Source organism: Phocoena sinus, chromosome 2 (assembly GCF_008692025.1).
Source record: "Phocoena sinus isolate mPhoSin1 chromosome 2, mPhoSin1.pri, whole genome shotgun sequence".
NCBI lineage: Eukaryota > Metazoa > Chordata > Mammalia > Artiodactyla > Phocoenidae > Phocoena > Phocoena sinus.
The window spans coordinates 68559323-68568587 of record NC_045764.1 but is presented as its reverse complement, the minus strand read 5'-3'; the positions used below and the strand labels follow the sequence as shown (position 1 = coordinate 68568587).

At 51.4% G+C, this 9265-nt stretch overlaps 1 protein-coding gene across 1 annotated transcript in view; it reads left to right on the top strand.

Moving 5' to 3' along the window:
* Positions 1-604: 604 nt before the first annotated feature.
* The window catches only part of LOC116748998 (golgin subfamily A member 7-like), a 49387-nt gene continuing 40726 nt past the window's right edge, over positions 605-9265 (top strand). Inside the window, exon 1 of the mRNA XM_032622797.1 lies at positions 605-644. The gene's annotated coding sequence lies outside the window, so the exon portion shown is untranslated. The remainder of the gene's footprint in view (positions 645-9265) is intronic.

The window sequence follows — 9265 nt, the reverse complement described above, 5'->3', positions numbered from 1 at the left end:
GCTAGAAAACCCCAGTACTGAAGTGAATACTCACCCAGCGAGGACTCACTGCTCACACGCCACAGCGACTAGGCAGGCAACCCATGTGGAAAGAGGCTCAGGTGGGTGGCAGGCAGCCTCTTTCAGACTGGGGGAGGGTGTGCCCACCCAGCTCAAAGGAAGCGTCTTTATACACTGTATTCAAAGCACCAGCACTAAGAGGCAGAACTGCAGACTGGAAGCTTTGTGACAGCCAGCTTGGAAGAGAGCAGTACCCATTTGCTTTGCTTCTGTGACAGAGGTGGGGTGGGGGTCCTGAGTCTGACTTGGGGGTAGAGTCTGAAGCATGCAAGAGACGCCTATTGTTTTGTTTGTTGAGTGTTGCCCCCTTGCGGGAGCTGCTCTCCATCATCATTGGCTACAGGTTTCCGGCGGGATTTGCCATATTGATTCTCCCCAGGTGGGGATCACCTGACCGCACTGAGCCAATCTCTGACTTCTGCAGAGAATTTGGAATCAGAACCAAAAGACTTCAGCTAAGGCCGGCTGTCTTCACATCTAGAGGCCCCGGAGGCTGTTGACAGCCGTGCTTTCTACTACTGGCTGGAGAAGTGGACGGAGCCAGGGGCTGTGAGGAAGATGAAGAGACAGCAGAGAGCAGCAAGGTAAGAGAAGCGGGGGAGCCCCGCTGGGCACCCCGCAGGGCTCTTAGCCCTGGCTGCACCCTTTCCTGAGGCCGACTAGGTCCTGGTCCGCTGGTCTGGGGTTCCAGAAGGTACACGCCGGCTCCTTTCAACAACTTCCATGCCCCCATCCCACCCCTCACCCCCTGCCAGTATCTTCCTTCTCTTGCTGTAGCTAGTTTAGGTGAGTTTGCGCTTCTACTCAAATAATCCCACCGATATGAAGAAAAGCAGAATAAGCCCTGTTTTTCTATGACTGCCACTCACTGAGCCAGCTGCTTCACCTGCATTATTTCATTAAATCCTTATGATGACTCTGTGAGGTAGGTGTTATTCTTATCTCCATTTGGCAGATGAGAACATTGAGGCCCAGAGAGGCTAAGCCATGTGTCCAGAGTCACACAGCAGACAGGAATGAGTCTGGGCTGGCTGATTCTAGAGGCCAAGTAGGAGTCTTCCTGTGCACTTACCCTCCCTGCTGGAGGGGGTTGCATTTGAAAGTCACTGGCCTGGAGGGTTCTGTTCGGCCTCATGCAGAGCCTGTGATTCCGTGGGCTTGTTCGACTCTGTTTTCTTAAATAGGTTTGAACATCTTGAGAAAGAGCCAACCTGGTTGGGCTTTAAGTTTTCAGAACTGGGCTGGAGGTGGCCTCCTTGGGGAGCCCAGCCAGGGCCTGGCCGAGCCCCCGGACCAGGCCGCCTGTGGATGCTGACATCATGTCCTGCCACAGCTTTGAGGCCCACCTCTGAGCCACAGAGGTGGTCCTCCCCCAGACCCCAAACCTAAGTCACCCCCTCCAGGAGGCCTTTCAGGGCCCAGGCGGCTATGACCTTTCCTCTATTCTCCCTGACACTCATTTTGCCGTGGTCCCGTCTCAGGACTCTGGAACCTTTGACTGGGTTCTCCTGCTGAAGAGTCGTGTTGGAGAAAGCCAACACCTGGGATAAGCTTGGCCCCTGTCCCAACCTTGGGGGGCGGGGGGCTGTTTGTCTTTGGAGGCAGAGAGAGAAGACCCAGCACTGGCTGGGCCATGGGAAGCCATGGGGTCTTGGAAGAAATACCAGGGGACCTGGCAGCTCCAGGAGGCTCAGGGGAGACTCTCAGGGGCCTGGCCGTGTGTAGACAGGGGGAGACAGAGACAAAGACCAGCTGTCCCACCCTTTAAAAATCTTTAAAATTTGCTCATTAGAATTCTATGAATGTATAGTTTTCAAAGTAAATGGGATCATATGATATGTTTTATATCCATCCATCTATATCTATCTATCAGTAGATAACAGACATCCTTCCAAATGAACAGAGATCTATGTCATTCTCGTTATAGAATGGGCAGCTCAAAGAAAACTCAGGACTGGTTTCATTGTGAATGTAGATAAAAGAATTCAAAGCAATATATTAGCAAAAGAAATCTAGCACTGTAGTCAGTTAAAAGAATAATACCTCGTGACCCAGTAGGAGTTGACTTCGGGGATGCCAAGATGGTCACTCTTGGGAACTCCACCAGCAGTGTTCACGGCACTGACGGATAGTGGAGGGAAGCCATGTGATTCTCTCAGTCGATAGTAGAAAAGGTTTGCATGCCGATTGGTAGCCCGTCCTGATAAAGCAGTGAGAAAGAATCCTAAACATGGCCAGAAGTATTTACCAAACCCTAACACCAAACAGAGGGGCAGGTGTATTAAAAGCATCCTTGTTTAAGCCCAGAGCAGACAAGGCTCAGGGTCCAGCCCATGATTGTTATTCCATGTTGTCCCAACTAGAGGCCCAGGTAGAGTGGAGGTGAGTGGGGACCAAGGGCAGTGGTGGAGGAGCTGGTGCCAGTGGCCTCTGGGCTTTCCTCTCTCTGGAGTCCCTTTTGCCAGAGGTGAATTTACCCTGAAGCTAAAGCAGTTTCAACCTCAGGGCCCCTCACTTGCAGCGGCCCTTCCAAGACTCTGTAACCAATTCTATATTCACAACTTGGTATTCTTATTCTTAAAATGGCCCTTGAGCTGTTTCAAGCCTCAGACCCTCACACCTGGACCCTCTTCTGACTCCAGCTCAGCTCTTTCCCCCTGGATTTTAGTCACTGCGCCACCTTGAGTCCCCAGCACCCAGCCCAGTCCTGGCCAGGTGTGTAGACAGGTTGTGGAGTGAATGAATGAGGAAAGCAGAGGAACATGACTTGTCCAAGGTCACTCTGCTGTCAGTGGCAGCGCCGAGACCAGAGCCCGGCTCTCTACCCACCCTGTGCAGGGACCCGCCCACCTCACCAGGTGGCAGCTTGGCTTGGGTTTTGCCCTCATGACGTCCAGGAGGTGCTGGAAGCATAACGAGCGTTGAGTTCTGACCTTGGGTAACCAGAGAGAGACCCGGCTGTGGGAAGATACCCAGGCCGCCCATTGCATGTGGCTGTGGGGCTGGCACCTGTGTTCCTGACCCTCCACCCGCCATCCCCTTAGGGACCCTGTAGCCAAGCGTTCTGGGAGCCACCCTCGAGACAAGCCTAATCCCTGAGTCCTCTCCCTCCCTGGGTCCTTCAAGCCCTGTTGAGTTTCTGTCACTTCTGGGACAGCCTTGAGGAGGGGGTGAAACAGAGAACAGACAATAAACATGGCCGTGTGCCTTCCCCACTCGGGCTGTACTGTATTAAACGAAAACAGCAGCTTGGACGACAAGATGATCCCATTTTTGTGAAAATGAGTATATATTGATATGTGTGTATTCACATGGGGGGAAATCTAGAAAGACATACACCCGAAACTTTAACAAAAGTGATCTCCAGGTAATGGAATCCCAGTGCTTTCTCCTTTTTCTTTGAGCTTTTCTGTATTTTCTAATTTTTCTATCATTTTTATGTATTACTTGTGGAGAGGCAGCGTAGCGCTGCGTTTAAGAGTCAGGACGGAGTTCGCATCCGAGCCCTCCCTCATTCTAGCCGTGTGTGTGTGTGCGCGTGCCGGTCACTGGAGGTCTCTGAGCTTTGGGCTGTTCCTCTACAAGATGAAGTGGAGGTGAACATTGAGCCTAACTTATTACAATGGAAAAACCTGCTGGACCCCACCCGGTGATGAAATTTAATACCACTAGTAATGGGGCAAACCCACCCGAGAAGCACCCAGCACCCAGGTTCCTGCTGGAAACCACGACCCTGGATCTAGTCTTGAGGAAACGTCAAGACAAATCAAATAGGGTGACATGATGCGAGGCATCTGGCCTGGACTTTTCAAAAACGCCAATGGCATGAAAGGAAGGAAGAAAGAAAAAGTCTGGAGAACTATTCGAGGTTAAAGGAGACGCGAAAGGTGATGCTTGATTGGATCCTGAGTAGGATGGGGAGGCTACGAAGGGCATGATTGAGACAATTGGACAAATTTGCAGACGGAGAGTACATTAGGTAACAGTAGGACAATGTTAACTTTCCTAAGCGTCATCACCGTATAGGGACGGTGTAGGGAAGTGTCCTCGTTCTGCAGAGGTATTTGCTGAAATACTTAGGGAAGAGTCCAATGTTGTCTGCAGCTAACTCTCCAACGGTTCAGAGATAAAGTAAATGTAGCAAATTTGAATTGAACAGAATGCCCAGCACAGGGCGGATCTCAGTCCTGGCAGCCACTACTCCACCCGGCCTAGAGCTGCCTCCGCCCTGTCTCCTTTTCCTTCCACCCCCTCCCCTGAGCCCCCTTTCCCAGGGGAGGTGGCCACGGGGGACGCTCTGGGAGAACGGCAGGGTGCAGGCCACAGGCCATCTCCCTGATATTCAAGCCTTCCCCAGACTCATGTTCCAAACAGCCTCATTCCAACTCTGCCCACACGCCCTGGACCCTCATTCATTACAGACACGCGTGGGCCATCCCCCTCCTCCAGTCTGCTCACACAGTTCCCTTAGCCTAGAAAGCCACCTTTCCCTTTCCTGTCAGTAAAATCCAACTTACCCTTCAAAGAAAGCCCACTTATGTGCTCAAAGGGCTACCTCTTTCCCAACCCAGGGAAGAAGCATGCTTTCCTGGAATGGCCCCCCTTGGGCTGTTATCCCACTCTGCAATGCCCAAGTTGATCCGTCACCTCCACGAGCCTGGGAGCTCCAGTTCGCAGGGACCAGGTTGCAACCACCCCTGTGTCTCTAGGACATATCGAGGGCCTGAGCCGTAGGAGACACCCTCCATGTGTTTACTGCCAAAGGGTTGGGTGCCAGCACGAATCCACTGCCATTCTGGAGACTAGTTAAATACACGTTGGTATGTTCATATAATAGAATTACTATACCGGTATCAAAAGAATGACTTGGACTGGTATGGAATAATCCAAGATATAACAATAAGTGAAAGCAGTGAGCTACTTACTATTTGTGTAAGAAAAAAAGCATGTATACTTGTAGTAGCAAAGGTTGCCTCAGGAGAGAGGCAGCGGGGGCTAGGGGGACGGGGAGGGAGTGAGAGTTTTTGAGTTTGTGTCTTGCATACGTGAACCTATTTAACAAATCTACATGATTTAGATTTATAATAGAGCACCCACTCTTTGGGGGAGGTTCAGGGAACCCCAGAAGTTGGATGCTGAGGAAAGAGGGGAGAAGCAGGTGAGCATTGCCCCCGGTGGAGGAGGAGTCTGGGCTGCTTGCCTGCGACTCTTGCTGGAGGACCCTGACCTTGAGAGGCGGGCAGCAGCCTCCTAGAATCCTCAGCGCCATAGGCATTTCTCACTTATTCGAGTGCCACCCTCTGGGCCCTGCAGCATCTTATGCCATGACTTCACTGGAAATGTCCTGCCTCCATTTTCATGTGTGGAGTCCTACACCCACCCAGTTCCTGCCTCTGGCCCAGTGTTCCCCTAAGGCCCCCGTCAGAGTCCTCCTTCTCGTCATCCTGCTCCCCGACGTCCTCAGTGTTTGCTCCGAAGTCCTCAGAGCTGAGCGGGCCCAACTGAGAGGGAAAAGGAGGGAAGGGCATCTAGAGATTTTGGCCCTGCTGGCCTTTCTCAGGCCCAAGGCTTCCTGCTGCCCAAGCCCTTTGCTTGTTCGTGTATTGGGATAGAGGACTGCCCACCCCAAGCCCACACTCCCCTTCCACTACGGGGAAGCAGTGGGAATTTCATGCCTCCTGGGGCCCCTTTGCACAGGGAAGGGACTGGAACGTGTATATAATAGGATGCATGGTTAAAGGAAAGTTATTCTGCCATTTGTTAAAATGGTTAAAACAGGTAAGGAAGACTTTATTCGGGACTATTGCCATAGGTGTCAAGACTCTCACAGTAGTGGGGAGAGATGAGGCTCAACACTGAGTACAGCAAAGATAGCCAGGGTTTATAGCCAACAAGCAGAATGAGGGGTCAGTGGATGGAAAATTACTAAGAGGAGACCTCAGGGGGAGGGGTGATTCTTACTAAACCAAATTAACAGGATTCTTGCTGAAGGCAGGCCAGGGTGATCAGATACCAAGGGTGGAGGATTCTCACTAAACTGATTTAGCAGGATTCTTGCTAAACTTGGGCGAGGTAGGCCAAAGACAAGGCCCAAGGACAAGGCCTAGTTGAAAAGAGGGCTCAGAGGAGCCTGTCTGAAGTTTGGTCAAGGACAGAGTCTTTGCCACAATGTTATAGGATCTGGGGAAAACTCCCGTTTTTATAGCTGAGGAATGGAGGCCCAGAGCAGTCATTTGCCTGGGGTCCGCTTTAATCCCCCTCACCACCAGGAAGCTCAGCCCCAAGACTCCTGCTGCACCTGGCCCACAAGCTGTGGGTAAAAGGGCCTGAGCTCCAGCCCCGCTGTGGCTGCCAACTCATTGCTGTGTTACCCTGGTTTAGTCTGGCCCATCTCTGGGCCTCGCAATGGGACCCAAGAACAAAGCCACCAGAGTACTCTGGCCAAGCCATGGGAGCTCAGGGGAGCCGGGTGGTCCAGGCCTAGGACGGGCAAGGCAATAATTAGCTGAGAGCTCCTCTGGAATGTTAAGTACCCAGCCCTGGAATGCAGCTCCTGCCGGCTGCAAATACCCCCCACCATCAGACAGGCCCTGCAGTAAGATAAAAATCAGGGTGGGCAGGCACTGGGGACCCTGTCTTGGGAGCCCTCCCCTACATTCTCTGGCCTCTCCCAGGATCTCCTCCATTTGGAATTCCCTCCATCTTAGGGCTCGCTTGGAACAAGCCTTTGCAGATGTGGTAGGGGCTTCTAAGATGACCCCTGCCTCCGGGATCAGTATAATCCCCTCTCCTTCAGTGTGGGCTAGACCCAGTGACCGCTCCTGACAAACAGAGGACAGCAAAGTGATGGAATGTCACTTCTGATATTAGGTTACGAAAGGACCACGCCTTTCATCTGGGGCATGCTTTTGCTCTCTCTGAGGGAAGCCAGCTGCCAAGCTGTGAGCTGCCCAACAGAGAGGCCCATGCAGCAGGGCTCCGGCCAACAGCCAGCGGGATCAGCGAGGCCAGCGAGGAGCCGAGGTCTGCAGTCCAGCAACCCACGAGGCCCCAAATCCTGCCAATAAGCACGTGAGTGGGCTTGGATGTGGAGCCATCCCCAGATGAGCTCAGATGACTGCAGGCCTGGCTGACGGCTCGACTGCAGCCTGTGAGAGACCACGAGGCAGAGGGCCAGCTAGGCTCTGCCCAGACTCCTGACCCACAGAAACTGACTTGCCCAAGGTCAGAGAGCCTGGGACTGCCAGGTCCAGGATTGGAACCAAGGTTTTCCAACTCTCAGCCCAGTGTGCAGGGCCCTAGACCAGTGGTTCTCAAACTTTAGTTTGCATCACAATCATCTGGAGGGCTTGTGAAAACCAAGAGCTGGGCCCCATCCTTGGGGTTTCTGATTCTGTAGGCCTGGGTGGGGCCTGAGAATTTGCATTTCTGACAAGTTTCAGGTGGTGCTGATGTGGCTGGCGGAGGACCACACTTTGAGAACCAGCGCTGTAGACTCTCTGTCTCCCACATCACTCTCCTGATGGGCCCCCAAAGCACAGACCAAGGGCAATTTGCCACGTCATGAATGCCTGTCTAGGCGCCATTTCCTCTGAGGGAGTGGGGTGTGGTTGAAAGAACCACAGAGGGCAGTGCCCTGTCTTGTTCATCTTTGCAACTGTTTCTGACCCATCAAACCCACAGATACATGTGACATTCCACAATTTTATAAGGTTACATTTTGGGGAAAAATTAATTTCTTTTTATCAAAACCATACCAAAAATATTTTATTTTGTTCAGATGATCAAGTATTATATGCAGGAATCGTTTTGTTAAGGAAACTACCGATAGGACATCAATAGGATGTGAAACAATTCTCTCTCTGCTGTAATGTTTTCCATGTTTTGTCACTTAGGGGCTGGCTTTATCCATCATTGTATTTTACCTTTTGGGCACTAAACCTTCTTAAAGTTGTTGCTTTGGATACTAGGTAATTGGTAGATCTATTGATATAGATATAGATTCATATGTGGATGTGGATTCAAATACGGATACAGATGAAGATGTAGCAGTGATGTTCCCTAAGGAGAAAGGACATGCTCCCTCCCTCTGCTTCCCTCTGCCCAGAATGGGGATGGTGGGGCAGCCAACTTGGACACATCAAGATGGCAGAGCAATAAGGTGGAAGGGGCCTGGATGCCTGGACAAGCTCGTGGAGTAGGATCTCCATTCCCGTCCTAGACAATCTACCCCTAGGTCATCATAGGAGAGAGAAGTGAACTCCACTCTGCCATGGCTCTAATACATCACACGCACGTGTCCCCCCCAGCAGACCACAAGCTCCTTGAGAGTAGGGCTAGAGGCCCCATCTTTCTTCCTACGGCTCTCAGAACAGGGCCTAGCACATTTCAGTTCTGGTTCTGGCCCTTAGTAGCAGGCAACCCGGGGCAAGTGACCTCCCTGGCCTCTTCTACAAAATGGGGCTAAAAAACATTCTCATAAGAGTCTCATCGAGCTTAGTGAGATGATGTGCATAAAATACTTAGCCCTGTACACCTAATAGGAGCTAAATAAATGGTGGATGTTATCATCTATAAGTTTTCAGAAATCGGATCCTGTCCCCTCCCACCCTGCTTTAAACCCCGACTTCCCTTAAGATAACATCTAACCTCCCTACCATGGCCCTAAGACCTTTTATGCTTCAATCCTGACCACCTCCCTAGTCTTATCACTCATACCTGAACTCTACAGCCAGATAGAGTTGCTCTGGCATCCCATCTTTTCCCAAGGTCAGAGTAAAGGGTGAGAAATGGAAAGAAAAAAAAAAAAAAAAAGTGAGAAACGTACCAAGTCCAAATGACCCTTGAAAATCCCTTAAACTGCACGTAGGGACAGTATCCAGACCTAGTACCTCTCAGTGAGGCAAGTCCAAAACAGGTTTCCTCCAGTGTAGAAACAGGGGGCTATATCTTCAGTTGAGCCCCAGATAAAGTAGCTGGCTTGTGTTTAGGGGCCTCATGAGACCAAAAGTATGTGTCTTTCATCAGCATCACGTTCAGGATGAAACGTTCATTGATTCTTCTCTCCTGTACTCCCAGTCCTTGTAACATGCACTGCCTCTCACGTCCAAGCCTTTGCACATGCTGTTCCTTTTGCCCCCAACCCCCCACCCTCCCTGCCTCCCCCTCCACTTGGCCTGGCCAATCCTCATTCCTCTTTCAGGCC